The sequence below is a fragment of the Malurus melanocephalus genome, unplaced genomic scaffold (assembly GCF_030028575.1).
Source record: "Malurus melanocephalus ecotype Western Australia unplaced genomic scaffold, MMel_1.1 scaffold_43, whole genome shotgun sequence".
NCBI lineage: Eukaryota > Metazoa > Chordata > Aves > Passeriformes > Maluridae > Malurus > Malurus melanocephalus.
This window is the reverse complement of record NW_026623275.1, coordinates 346,667-361,918: the sequence shown is the minus strand read 5'-3', so window position 1 is coordinate 361,918 and position 15,252 is coordinate 346,667. Positions and strand designations below refer to the sequence as shown.

At 42.0% G+C, this 15,252-nt stretch overlaps 1 protein-coding gene across 3 annotated transcripts in view; it reads left to right on the top strand.

The window, feature by feature from the left end:
• Positions 1-15,252, top strand: part of HIVEP2 (HIVEP zinc finger 2) — a 135,924-nt gene that overhangs the window by 20,379 nt on the left and 100,293 nt on the right. For all 3 annotated transcript variants that reach the window (XM_057364822.1, XM_057364821.1, XM_057364820.1), the window contains exon 2: positions 11,160-11,265. The gene's annotated coding sequence lies outside the window, so the exon portion shown is untranslated. The remainder of the gene's footprint in view (positions 1-11,159; positions 11,266-15,252) is intronic.

Sequence of the window (15,252 nt, the reverse complement as noted above, 5' to 3'; positions counted from 1 at the left end):
TAGTCACATTACTGGTATAGCAGCAGAAGCTTAGAACTGGGAATCTAAATAGTGGCACGTGAGGACACCAAGATCTTGTAGGTGGAGAAAGACGTTTTCCTGAATCTTGATGATGAAAACCAAAATTAGAGTTCATCAGATGTTTTCTGTTTCTATCAACTCCAATAGGTTTTACTTTTGACTCTGTAGTGGTTTTTGTCTGACTAAAAGCTATGTCCTTTCTGGAACTCCATGATTTAATTGATGCAGGTGAACATTATGTAGGGACATTGTAAAAAAATTGTTGAAATTTTTGTTGGTGTTGTGGTTACTTAGGAAGGTTCTAGTGTCCTTTACTTGAGTGTACTTTACCTGAATTTCCCTTACTGTTTTGGATGAGAAGTCCTTGTGGCTTTGTTAGAAACCAAGACTTGTAAARCCTGGAGGGTCAGAGGGAGCATCATGTGACCCGTGAGTTTTCACCTCATGTTTCCGTGGAGTTGATGAGATGAGCACGGCTGCAGAGGGGGGCTTTTGTGGCTCCCTGCTGCCTTTTCTTGTCAGCTGAGAGCCTGTGTCTGTTGGCCTTTGCTGGGGGGCAACCAGGGGTGGGCTGAGGGCTACCAGGGGGTGAGCTGGGGGGTGAGCTGGGCTGTGCAGGCTCAGGATGGTGCCATGGCAAATGAGCATAGCTGGGATCAGTGCCCWTGAGGAGCGAGGGTTGCTCCCCATGTGCTGTGGGAGGTGTGGGCTGGCTTTGATTCTGGTGTAATCTCGGCTGAGATGTGTGAGTGAGCAGAGCAGGGTGAGATGTGGCTGCTGGATGGAAGAAGGTGAACTGCTGCGAGTGGCACCGGTGCATGGACGAGGAGGGGCTGTATCTCTGTGCGTGGGCAGACAGCGGCTCGCTCAGGAGTAAACGCTCACAACCTGAGCTCTTTGAATAGATCTTCAGAGGGTACTGCTCTGGGTCATAAGGCTCTGCACAGAGGGATTTCTTGCCCTACCAGATGCCGTACACAGTTTAATTTTCCTTGCTTTTGTGTATCTTGTTCATTCAAACCCTTAAGTGTTGTCAGGTTATCAAGTTGTCCCCATATTGTGGCAAAACTTGAAACAATTACCAACTCAGTCTCACCATTTTTGMCTGTTAAAAAAAGGCGAAGTTTAATTAACACTAATTGTTAAACCAAATGAGATTCTCGGCGTGAAAATGACTAGGTGCAAATTAAGATGAAATAAGTAAAGGAAAAAAATATGTTGTGCATTATTACTTTTTTCGTATTGAGCATTCTATTTGTATTTCATTACCAGTCCATCTGCAAGAAGACTTTTCTTAGCAGATTGAAGAATTTAAAAAAAAACCCAAACAAATTTACAGTAAGACTAAGACAAATAAAGAATAGATTAAGATGAGAGAGTTTTAAACAAATCTCTACTGTAGAGAACTGTTTTCATCCTGCAAAAATATGTGTGCTGTCTTTCTTTACCATGGCAGGCCCTGGTTTTGAACCTTCCCAAACTTTGGAGATGTTTGTAGTAAGGTTTTCTTTGTGAATGGAGTTGTTTTTAAGGTGCATCATGAAAGATTTGGTTTATCTGCATGGAACATGCTTCCTCGTGCAGTTGCTTTCCACAGTGCAGTGCTTGTAGATTAARATCCTTTCTGTTGTGCTTGTGCCAGTTCAATTCCTCCTGCAGCAAGTCCGTTTTCCTGGCATACTGCATGCAGTAAGGTTCCTGGTGCATTAGTGAGAAAGAAAATTTTTGGTTTCTGCTGATGTGTCATTCTTGTAGATTCAAAATGGTAATAACAAATTTTTTATAACCATTTTGCAAAGATACTCTGAAGACTAGAATAACACTCTCTGCTTCAATGTATATTTTATTCCATCTGAAAAACTACTTTAAATGCATGTGTTTGTGCTTGGAATTTGAATGCTTTGCATCAAAACTAGAATTGACAACGTCATGTGCATGGAGTAGACCTTTGAGTTTATGGTGCCATGTTTTACTGTTTGTGATGTGTGATCACACAAGCTCAGCAGTACACAGCTKACTGAATGTATTTACTGTAATTTTCTACCTAAGGAAGTATGGTCTAGTGACTGTCGGGCTGGGCAGGGACTCAGTACCCTTAGCTTCAATTCCTGGTTGTGCTACCCAGATCATGAGTTTGGGGCAAGATTCACGACACCTTGCACTGATTTTCATGTGAGTTATATTCATAAATATGAGTGAGGCACAGCAGTATCACTGYTGTGCAGTATTCTCTTTATGTCAGAGATATCCTGTGGACAGATGCAGTGTCTGCCATCTATCCATAGGGAGCCAGTGGGGCTTTTGTGCTAAAACTGACTGCAAGGTTTGAACCTTAATTGCTTTTTTTTTTTTTGTTGTTGGTTAATTGGTTTGTTGTTATGTCTGTTTTTAAGTGACCATTCTCAAAATGACCGATAGTTATGCCATTTCCTATAAGCACCTCTGCTTGTGGTATATAGGCTATTAAACATAGAAATTATCCTAAAAATCAGGCTACATGTAGCTTTGGAGTCTAGTTCTCTTTACTTAAAAGGGAAAATAGCCTGACTGAGGTGCAGTCAGCAGCCAAGGCATGAGAGAAATCCAGCACAAAGATCTGCCAGATGAATCTGGTGCTTGATTAGCAAAACCCCTAAGAGAAACTTTAATTTAATTTAATTTCAGGAAGATTCCTTGGTCATAGTGAAATCACTGGGCCCTACACGTGCTCCTGAAGTTAAGTGTATGCTTATATACTTTGTGAATAGAAATGGCTTATTGAGCTGGAGCCAGCATGGGGAATTTTGGGACTCCTGCTGTTCTGCTTACAGTATTTTGCAGGAGAATTTAAGGGTGTAGAATGACACCAACTGGATTCACAGAACAATCTGCTCCTGTTCCCGTGAACTCCAAATTATTTTCCTTCTCACATGCAAAGTTGTATCGAGAGCTGCATTTTAAAACCCATCTGTTGTCCATATTATATCAATAGGAAGAAAAATTTTAGACTTCTAAAATATTCTGGTTATGTTTTCMATCCTGCTGTCATCTGTCTTTCAACTACAAGCCAGTTCTTGTAGTTGCACTTACTTGTAGCTACTCAAATCTTTTCTCTCACACCAACAAATGAAACTCTGAGTTACCTAAACTGCAGAGATGGAAGCAGGATGCTACAAACTGGTAGTGGAAAGAGAKGATCCTATTTCAAAATAGGATGCTTTTGGTAGAATAAAATAAATAAATAAATCATATAATTGTTTTCTTGCCAAGTATGGGAATGAATAATAAATTATTTAAGGTGTTGTTTACATATTTTTCATTACACAGTATATTTGAAGTATCATCAGCATCTAGACGATGATACAATTCATGACACAAATATGTATAATAAAATACAGCCTCTAAATTTTATATATTTTTTTTAGTTTTTACAGCAAAATAAGACTATAATTCTAATACTGCTGGTTAGAATTTTAAAATTCACATGCTGACCTGACTTGCCTGTGTTGCAGTGATAGTGCCATGAACGTAATTATTGGCAGACACTGCCTTTCGGGAGGACAGCAGTGAAGTTCTTCAATGGTATTTATTTTAGTTTCGTAGTTAGATTTTTTTCTGAAACAGCCCATTGTGACAGAACAAGAGAGACAATATAGTACTATTTGGAGTTTAGAAGTTTGTCTTTGTGACTGCRATGAGTACTCAGGGGTGTGTGTATGTGTATTTTCTTCTGCTAGAGCTCCCGGGCCTTTCTCTCACCGTTTTCAAAGCAGTATCTTCTCACTGAGGGCTTCAGGACTTTTCAAACTCTGCACTTTGTCCTCCTTGGAAAACTCCTTGGGTGGCACTCAGGTGATGGAGCTTTGTAGGCTTTTCCAGAACAAACTGTCCMTGTCACGGTGTTTGGGTGGCTGGGCCATGGGCTGTGTGGCAGGACAGAAGGCTGTGGAGACAATTCTGTGTGTGTGTTTTAGAGAACCTCCCCACACCCCTGGTTTCTGCTCCTTCCTTTCTCGACCCACCAGATGCACTGAGAAAATGCCTCTGATTTTTCAGCATGCAGCACAAATCACAAACCTCAGCTTCCTGTTAGTGCCTGTCTTTTGAAGGCAGGCCCTGGTTTGTTTGAGCTGCTGTGTAGAGCGAGGTAAAGGTGTGGCACTTGAGCTGACAGCCGTGTCGCAGTGGCTTGGTCACATCCTTGCTGCCCTCCTGGCAGCAGGCTGGGCTTGTGAGGAGGCAGCTGGGGTAGTCAAAACACACACAGAGGGCAAGTTAGGGAGCAGTGTGCTCCAGTGCTTGAACTTGCTTCCTTTCCCACTTATATTTAGCCATGCGTGTGCACCTGTAGTCGTGAACTTCAGCTTTTGATACCGTTTTGCATCTCGGTAGATCTGTTTTATCTGAGAATTCTGCACTCTCTTTGACTCAATGTGGAAGATTTTTCTCTTAACTTGAACGTTGACCATCTCTCTCTTGTCTAAGCACAAGTTGGAATTGGAAGGAACTTCTGGCAAGTGGGTAGTTGTGAGACTGCTACCTCTTTGTTGAATGTCTTTAGAGAAATTATTAGAAGAAAACAGACAGACACAGGCATGACATCACACACAGGTTGTGATTGCAGGGATTTTAACATAGGAAACAAGRTTATAAAAGAGATCTTGGGAGGAAGGTTGAATTAATTCCTTTGAGAATACTTTCTGGATAGGAAGCTATATGAAAATGGTAAAACATTAGAATTGTGTAAATGTTTTTTTTATTACTATGACTATTTTCTTCTGTGTGGTCATATCTAAAGGCTTCTGTGAAGATGTAGGCTTTCTTGTCTTTACATCTCCAAACTCACTGAATTTACAATGTAAGTATATGACAGATGAGGAGGGGAATGCAGTGTTATCCCAGGGAGCAAAGACAGGGACAGATTGTGAGATGCCCTCCATGGTCAGATAAGAAATCTGTGGCAGCTAAGAGCTCAGTCTGTTTCTCAAGTCCTGTGATTTGGTAGCGCTCCCAGCACCATACATCACTTAGCATCACAGGGGTCAATCTGTGCCTTTAACTCTGTGTTAAGCCTTCAGCAACCCTTTTTCCACTGAAGCTTTTGACATATTTACTTTATTACAGGTATCTTCGTGTTGCGATTCAGACCTAAACTTGTTTTATTCTTAAGTTTAAAGGTCCCGTCTGACATAAAGCACATTGATTTTGGGGATGATTTATGGAATGATGTCAGATGCACTATTTCAAAAAATGTTACTGCCTTGCAAAAGTGAATGTCTTGTTTCTTTGTTTAGTAACATATTCAAAACACTTGAAAGGAAGTTTTGGAATAARGAGATTTCTAGCCTGGGGGAGTAGTATCCTGTGCTTTCGTTAGGTCATGTCAGGCCATTGTTTTGCTTTCCTTATCATAAAGATCTTGTGTCTTTATTCGTGCTCAGCTGTGGACTTGAGTTTCCTGGAAGAGAGTGAAATAATTAAGGAATAATGCTACAAAATCATATGTTCTCTGTAGCCATGTTTGTTCAGTTGAAGTAACTCCTGATCTGCAGYTATGTAGAGTAATAGGTGGTGTAGGTAGCTCCCAGTAATAAGTGGTATCTCATATCTGCATTTCTCATTACAGCTGAAAACAAATAGGATTCTTCTGTATGCAAAAAGAAAAACTTAGGGAAATTCAGGGTCACCTGTCAAATGTCGAGTAAAACTGGGGCTTTCACCCCTGAGTRCCAGCTGAGATTCTCAGTGGCTTTGTTGTTACTGGTGGCTTACACGGTGGCAGGGCATGGGAAAGGGCATGTTTAATTTATTGCTGTAGCTGCAGCCGCTGGGGAGGATGGTTGGGTACACAGGGTGGTTTATCAGCAGAAGTCATTAAAGTGGGGTGATTAATGTGGTGCCAGAGAAGGGCATGCGGTGCGTTGTGTTTGCACTTAAAATCCGTGAGCTGCCACACAAGGTCACACAGCCTAAATGCTGTCCTGGGGACAGGAGTCACGGGAGGAAGGGCACTTCCAGCTGAAATTAAGATTTCATATTGCTGCAGACAAAACTGCAGTTTTGTCAGGTGAGGAGGAACACCTCCGTACTGACATGCTGAGGGAATGGATGAAGCCTCTCTGTCTTGCCTGGTAAATCTGGCTCGGTTCTGGTGTGACAGCTGAGATATTGGTCTAAGTGATGTGAGCAACAKGTTTCCTGGTCACACCCTAGGATGTATGTGCCTGCTTTGAAAATAAGCAGATTTCTAGCACTGACAGTGAGATGCCTTTCCCCAGAGCTAAATCTATCAATGGAAGGAGGCATAAGAAGGCAAGGCTTGTTATGTCCCATGTGCATGGGACTTCTGCTTTGAAATGTATTATTCCATTTCCTCCAAGTGCTCCTTGGGGARGCGATTTGGATTTACTGTGCATTTTACCATTGATTGTTCATTYGTCACTCTCTGCTGCTCGATTTTTGCCATAGTTTGTACTTTCTTTTATTGGCCCTCAAACACCGGCACTCTGCTTGCAGGCTGCGCTGTGATGTGGAGGTTGTGGTCCACGCAGAGAAGCCTTGTGGAGCCGAGCAGGGGTGCTGTGGGTGATCCCATAAAACACACAATGGATGTGCAGCACCARCCCAGGCAGCACAGGAGCTGCCTCCTGCACAGACCTCATCCTTGCAACCAAGGACCAACATGCTCTCTTATGAATAAAAGAATATTAATAATTGCACCTAGGGTGTTGTAGTCTTTCCAGGGGGCAGCTCTGACTGAGAGAAACTGGATAAAAAGGTCCTGGCAGAGGTTATACATGAGGCTCTCTTCTTCGTGTAAGTGGCAACAGCAGAAGGAGATGAAGCTGCACAGCCAAATGAATAAATGTGCAGAATCTGAAACTTGYACTTCTGGCTCGTCTATCACATACCATCCTTTTATAGTGTGAGATGAAATGTCCAGCACCAAGTTTCAGCTGCCCTCAGCAGACATGCCATTACCTTCTGTCTCAGTGCACGGCCGTAATCTCATCCTGRAAAACAAGATTTTACCTTCCACTTACCCTTCTGGAGACAGCTTGTCAGAGCAACATGGTACCGCAAACTTATCCTGCTTAATGTCAGCTAATTAAATTCATTTTTGAATATAGTACTMAGCCAATTTAATTCTGTCTTTCAGAGCCTGCAGAGACAGTTGTGACTTTCAGATGGGTTTTCTGTCTGATTAGTGATCAAATATCTTTGTGCTTTTCTAGACTGCCTTTCCGTCTGTCTTTTTCTTCATGTCTCTCACCAGTACTTGGGATGTTAGGGAATGGGGTGTTTTTTTCCCAGGCTTTCRTATCCCCAGCATCTTCTGTCGCATTTGACAACATTCTCTGTTTAATGACTTTTGTTCTCTGAAATGAGTTTCATTACTGTGGCAGGAATAGAAATAGAAATTGCTGTGAAATTCTCCTGGTGTTCAATCTTGATTTTGGAGGTTGTTTTCCAAAGTGTTGATCTTTGGAGGGATGGGCATTGGCATGACCTTCTAACTAAGCTCGTATACCCGCCTCTGGATGACCATCTGCATCACAGTCCAAGTGCAACAGCCTCCAGTAATGTTTACTGTCTGTCACTCTCAATATATTTTGTGATCACAAATATTCATGAAAATAAGTAGCAGAATGAAAAAAATAAAGTCAAAAATAGAGAAAGGTCAGAGCAAGTAACAGAGTGACAAAGAACAACATACTTGATTAATTAAGTTGTGCTGGTGGAATAGATCATGCCAGGGACAATCTAAGAAGTATTTTTTTGATTTAGATGCTTTCTGTGCAGGTTATCAAAGGAAGTCAAWGAAACAATAGTTTGTCTGTAGATTCTCATGCTTTATTTTCTGTACAGCTCTGGCATGTCCCTCACTCCTTTTGTGCAGCTTTGTGCCAGGGAGTGCCTCGAATTTCCGGTTCCTAAATTCCCAGTGCTGTTAGGCAGCAGATTGTTGTGCATCACCGTGGAACCCCCTGCTTCAGTTTACTCCCTGTTTGCAGCTGCATTTCCCTTCTCTCATTCTTTTCCTGCTTGCCCTCCCACTTGTTGACGTGACCTGTTTGTGCTGGGACATTTCAAAGGCAGAACTGAAGAGTCGCTATCAGCAGTGTAATTCCYGGTTACTGAGAAACTACTGCTCCCGCTCCTCCCAGAGTGCAGCTGCAGTGTGAGTGGGGAAAAGCCTGTGTCATTGTCGAGCAGTGCCTCCTCTGAATGGAGAAGAGGGCTTCAGTCTGTGTGGATGTCAAGTCTGATGTATTTTACTGTCACTTATTTCAYCCATCCATTTTTTGTGATACATAGTAAAGCATACAAGTGCAGTTGTGTCCGTAATGTGGCTTCTGGTGGCAGAGAGAGCTAAACACAAGCTTTCTCACCTTTACTGAAATTGTGCTGAAGTTGTAAAATAGAAAACAAGTGCCAGGAAAGTAATACTTGGGACTTGTATTTATTGAGGAATGGACAAAGAAGTTTTTTTCAGATCATTTATTAAATTTTTTAATTTAATTCTAAATTCAATTTTCCTGAAAAACTATCAAAAGGTATATTTTTTTTTGAAATTAGAAGCTAGATTTTTTAATGAAATTCATAAAAGAATATATTCTATGTGTCTGGAGAGTTTTTGAGGCTTGATACCTCCTGAGCTGAGTTTAGTGAACACTTCAATGCTTGTATGTAACCAATCTAAGCATTTGATTTAGCTGCTTTGGCTATTTCTTAAGTCCTTGTTCATTCTTCAGATGAGCAGATGGAGAAAGAATTGCTAAAACCCTGGCAAGTCCTAGAGCACAGCAATGGTTTTTATAGGGACTTTGTAAACCCTGTGATTGTTAGGCCTCTGTAGCTCTGTTAGTATGACTACTGTGGGCATTGACATGGATGTTTATAATAAAAAATATTGCATATTTGCTTCTTCAGTGCTGTACTTCATTGTGAGAAGGGAGTGCTTTGGGGCAAGAGAGTAACTTTATCTGTAGTTCAGTATAAATGCAATTCTAGGATAGTCCTGAAACCTGTACGTGTAGTTTTTAAGAAACGATGGCACACAGGTGGAATTAAGTTGGAAGCAAAAATTTAATTTCAGCTTCCATTAAATTTTATAACTGTGCCAAATACTACATTTCCTTAAAAGGTTACTTGTGAAAATGAAGGTCTGAATTGATAATGCTAGAGATTATCACTTCTAGCTATAAAAAGTAAACAGTTTGGACAAGAACTGTATTTATTTTCCTACCATTCTCTCTTTCTGTAGAGACCATATTGATTTGTGTGTTTAGTTTCCAGTCTTTCTCCCACTGAGATTTTAAGTGCTGGGTCCCCAATGAATTCCTGTCAACGCTAACTATTTCCATAACTGCSAGAACCACGCACTTAAATACCTCCCATATAATTTCCATTTTCAGATCTCACAACAGCTTCCATGCTTATGCTTCACCTAGAAAGACTTTGCCTTTGCCTTAGARAGGCTCTTCTAGGACTTGCAAATTTTAAGTGAATTTTTGGAGCTTTGGTGTTTGATTCTCGCCAAAGATAAGGAACTAGGAGGCCTCTGACAGAAAGATCTTGGTAAAAGATGTTGAAAGTTGTCAGGGTYGTGAGTAATTACATCAGTTCTTAGCTGTTGCTCGTGAGTGCCTCCAGCTCCATTAGAAGTGGTTTGTTTTGAGCCAGCTTTGGCTTTCTCCCACATGGTTTCCGAGATCCCTCCATGTCAACTGTGAGCAGAGGCAGCAAGCTCTGGAATGGGATGTGACTTGTGGCCTTGAAAATCTGGACTTGGCCAAGGRAGAGGATAAAGTCTCATTGAAGAAATGTGAGCAAAAGGGAATCAAAAGGAGAACTACAAACTGATTTCCTACAGTCACCAAAGAGCTGTCACCAGCTACCAACTTGAGTTAGATTTGAACTGATTCACTAGAGATGAAAGACTGTGTTTCAGTTGGTTCCATGCRTTGCTGTATATTTCTGTTCATGTTGTAGCTACTTGGTGGTCATTCTTTTCAATTCATGTGGTAATTTGGGACTTTGAAATGAAAGTATTCATGAGAGTTTTCATTTTCTAATAGTACTGTTAACAGACAGCAAGAAAAAGAAAGAAAAATGTTTAAATTAATTATTCACCTAAAAAGTCCTGGTAGTTTGCAAGGTAAATGATTAGGTGCAGTCATTGGGGACAGATTAATAAAATGACTCCAAATAAATCTGCAAGCAGAAAAAGGATGTGTTGCATGTCTTACTGTATTTTTCTSTTGAAGACAGTTGGCCATGTTTATCCTTCTGTGGGGGAATGTCAAAGAAGCACTAGAGTAATTTAAAAAATACGAACTGTGCCTAAAATCCAAATTCTTGAAAATTCTTTGTTATTTTCCACACTTTCTTCTTGAAAACTGCTTACCCTAGGATGAGATGCAGCTTGTAGAGTAGGAGGAAGATCAGCTTCTGTTTGGGGAGGCTTGATGGAAAAATTGGATAGTTTGTTTGTTTGCTGCAGTGTGTCTCATCATTGCAGAGTACACTGCTAATACAAGCTCATTTTCTGTGTCTGCATTGGTTACCTACCAAAATATTTAAAACCAGACACACCCATCAGGTGACTTTAAATTATAAAATGATTATAAATAAGGTGATTGTAGTTACCAGTAGGATAGAAATGCTTTCTTAAGATCCCTTGATCTCAASAAAATAGATCATAAGAGAGCTCCAGTGTTGTGTCTTCTTCCAAACCATCAATTTACAATGTTAAGGGGGGGAAAAAAAGGAAAGGTAAAGCCARACTGGCAGTGCACTCGTGCACTGATGAAGGGAATTACACACTTTTCAAGGACCTGATAAATGGGAAATCTGAAATTCTGCATCTGTCCACCAGACAGTAACAGCGTTTGCTTTAGCACTGAAAACTAGTTTTCATTGCTTTCAGAGTGTGCCTGAAATCTGGTCTGGAGCAGTGGGCCAAAACAGTTTGGCTACAGCAGGGCATTTTTGCTTGCCGTTGTGAATGGCAAGATGTTTTCTGTGAGCCTGGAAAGAGCACAGACCCTTTTAATGCACAGGATGAATGTGTGAMATGCACAAAAGTATTAGCAGAGCTTGCTGTAAACTTCTGAATATGAATAACTTAGTATCTGGGTTTGCTGTGCTTTCAGGTGGGACCTTCTCCTGWCATGTGATCTCCAGTGAGCTACTGTGACTCCTACGATGACAATGTTATCACTGCCACATCTCTGGGAACCAGTTATTCACAAGTACACGGTATGTGAACGTCTGCGTCTCGCATTAACCATTGCTTGTTGGAACAGCACACAAACAATTACAAGAAGGTGCTAAAAGTCATTGAAGTAAATGCTAAGCCACATGTACAACCAGTTCCACGGAGCTGTTCCAGCAGATGTTTATCTGCTAGGCCTGGTCTCTATGCAGAATAGTGAACTGCTTTAACTTACACATGTATTTGTTTACAGATATTAGTAAAAACATTCTACCAGTGTTTCCTTTGGGTGATGTGGTACTGGTACAGTGGYGATATGTAGATATACAGATGATTATTCTCTCTCTCTCTTAAGAAGGAAGGAGAGGTAGCAGTAGCGTGAAGGGTTCTGCACTTTAACTGTATTGCTTCACATACAACAGTACTTTTTTTGCGTTTATGAAAGGTCTTTAATTGCTTTCTTTYTTCATTCCATTTTCAATTTCTGGTCAGTCTAAATTAGATTAATTTCACACACCAGTGAACCCCTAAAGAAGTGTAAATTAACTCCATTTTACCAAACTCAACCAGAGGATGGCAGTTATTCCCTTGATATTTGTCTTTACATCACCCACCATCTTTGACCAAGTTTTCAATAGGAAGTAAATTCATATTTGAGCCTGTTTTCTTCACCCTGTATAAGGAAATAGAGATTGAGATCCACATCTGGTGAAGGAAGKCTATTCAATTTATGGCCTACAAGGCAAAAAATGTAAAGTCACTGATAGCTGGCATGTTTTTCTGGCTTGAAATTGTTAACACACACTCAGGTCCTGTTAGACTATGGCAGGGTGGTTTAATGAGAGTGAATACRTTGTTGTTTTATGTTCTAAAGCAGTTTATATCACACCATGTAGCTGTTAACATGGAACATTTTCATCTGACTTAGGGCCCCAATGCAACTCCCACCAAAGCTGGTTGAAAAAAGTTTCTTCATGCTGATGGGAATGAAATTGCACCGCATGTAACACTGGAGACTTCTGTTAAAGTTCCCTGCTTGGATATTTTTTTCACTGATTAGCCATTTTTTAGAAATTAAGTATTGAAGATAAAAGTATAAAACAGAATTACAAGGAAATGGATAGACAAAATAACCAGAAGAGAACTCAGCTGGTGAAATGCTTGTTATAAGTGATATGGACAGATGATAGTTGGCTCTGAAAGTATATGTCTGGGTTTAATGCACTGTATGTTTATATGTAATTTTGAAGACAGTGTTTGTCAGAAATATGGATGATCTGTTATAGCAGTGATGTGAGAAAGGGTAAGCAGAAAGTAAGAGATGGTTGTTCATTGATCCATGTAGTGTGTTTTGGGAGAGCAGATGACAAATTRTGTTGGATGGTGGAGGTTTCCACATCTGGCTGGACAGTTCAAAGAGAAGCTCCCAGACGTGACGTCTACCACTGAAGTGAGAGAACATTGCACCTGCTTCTGCTGGCAGGGCTTCTAGCATGCCTTTGTGGCCACCCAGTAATCTCTGCTGGCCAAACACCATTAACATGATCCTTTGCAGACTGTATTTATTCAGATGTCGCTTCTGTCATCCATATCTAAGCACCTTTCCATGAGGCATACAGGAATAAGGATTTCTCTTGCTCATGTTTCTTCTGAGTTGATTAATTTTTAAACATTCAGAATTATTTGTTGGTATGTGTTTTTATAAGTACGTTGTTTTGGTGTGTGTGTAAGCATTGGTWATGGAGAGCTGATTTGAAGAAAATGAGTTTCACGTCCTGCAGGGGCAGAAGTCTGGAAAGGACCCAGCAGACCAGCTGGTCTGCCTTCCTGCCATCACAGGTATCTCATCATGAGAAGTACGGATACGTCTTGGTTGACATTTTCAGTTTTCTGGTGGAATGTGGCTTTTTGCCAGCGGAGGGGACCTCTCGGGGTGCCGAGGGCAGGCGGCAGGGAGAGGCAGCTGTCACAGTGGTGACCGCTTGCAGATCTCCGTGTTCCCCAGCACAAAGAGCAAGCAGCCCTCTCACAGCTGCACTTTTAATGAGCTGTAGGGCAAGGGAGGCTGTGTCTCGCACCTTGTGAAGCTTCTGATATGCGGCAATAACCTTCACGGATTTGCCATCTACCCAAATCAAAATGAAATTTCCTTTGACCGGTTAACACAGGAGTCAGAAGGAAGTGAAGGTTTTCATGTTTATTTTTCCTTTTGGACRTTATTTTGGTTCTCCTGTTTTGCTGGTTCTCATATAGCATTGCAAACATTTCAGGAAACTAATCTGCAGGAGCAAGCTCATAAAAGATCGACCTGCCAGAGGACAGGGCTCTGCTTATTACAGAAAAGCTTCTGAGACAGTGACAGCTGAAAAGATTACACACTTCCACAGGAAATTAAATTTGATGTAATATAGTGAAAGAATGACAAAATGGAAAGGGTATATATAACATATTTGTGATTATTAAGCAGCAGAAAAATGAAAACTTGAGATYCAATAAAGTGCATGTAATTTAGATATGGATAGAAAATGCCCAATAGTTTTTTTAAACTTTGCTTTGCCTTCTCTCAGTGTTGTTATTTCAATGTGGAAAGTCGTTAACTTCTTAGAATTGGAGAATGGCTTGGGTTGGAAAGGACTTTCAAAGATCACCTAGTTCCAAYGTTCTTGCCAAGGGCAGGGACACCTTCCACTAGACCAGGTTTCTGAGCACCATCCATCCAGCCTGGCCTGGGACACTTCAGGGATGGGGCTTACCACAGCTGCTCTGGGCAACTATTTCCAGTGTCTTGTCAAATTATGTTAACTATTAGGCACATTAGATTAKAAAAGATTTAAGTCAAGTTTCAGAGCAGCCCCATGGTATCCAGTTAGATGCATTYTTCAGCAGAAGGCGCATGTGCAGCACCATACTGGAGAGGCAAGAGCTTCCTTCTTTGTGTTGTCCTTTTCCCTCGTGGATGTGCAGTGCCACCAGAGGGGGAGGCTTTTCTTCCCTGTGTGCCCATGCCTGTCACTGAGGTGCTCATGGAAGTCCTAGCCCTGTCCCAGCTGCCAGCCAGAGTCTCGGGTGCCAGGGGGACCCACTGGGGACCGTTCAGGTGACATGCATGGTTGATACCGCRGTCCTTCCTGCTCAGCCAAGGCACAGGGCAGGTGATGTGTTTCCTTTTCCTCTTCTCCTTGGGATCAGTGTAGGTGCCACAGTGAGCTTGACTCTCTCCTGGCCAGGTGCTTCACAGCAAAATATGGTTTTCTTTTGGAGGGGATGGTAATAGCTTGCAACACCTTAATAATTTTTCCTATAAGATCTGGTTACCTGCAGTTGGAAAGAATAAGCAGGACTCTGGCAGATTTAACTTTATTAACCATCATAAATCCTTTCCTTTTTGACTCTAATCAGTCCCTGGAGTCCTTTTAATGCTCTTGACATTGCACTGGCCTTTCATCACGGCACAATATACATTTTCCTGTGACTAGAAAGCTGATGGTGAGAGCCTTATGAGCACTGGCCGTAATGGACGGAGCGATGGGGCCATGTGACTGTCAGGCACTCGCTGATGATGGAAGGAGGACAAGGAGCTTCTGCTGCTGGCACGGCTCTTCCCTGTGCCCAGGGCAGAAGAGGGAACCTGGAATCACAGGCACTCACAGGGTCTCGTGTAGCACCTGGGGACAGGGACTAGCTGCTCCAGCRTAGACAGACAGACAGACACAGAGACAGCAGTGCTTTTGTGTCTTATTTTGGCGAGTGGGCGCCCGGGCCAGCCCTGCCTCAAAGCCCCTGTGTGAGTGGCCCCAGCCCATGTCCCCAGGGCAGTGAGTGGCCGGAGCCTGCCAGCGGCCGGAACGCTGGACAGCCGCCAGGAATGGGGGCTGGGAGCAGCACAGGGACCCGTCAAACCTGCACGGCTGGAGGTGCTGGGTGAATGGGGCTTTCTGAGCTGGGGACAGCGCTAAAAGGAAGGAGTGTTACCAGGTGGTCGAGGGGCAGGCGCCAAAGCAACAAACGCTGCCTTCATAAAGTCACTACCT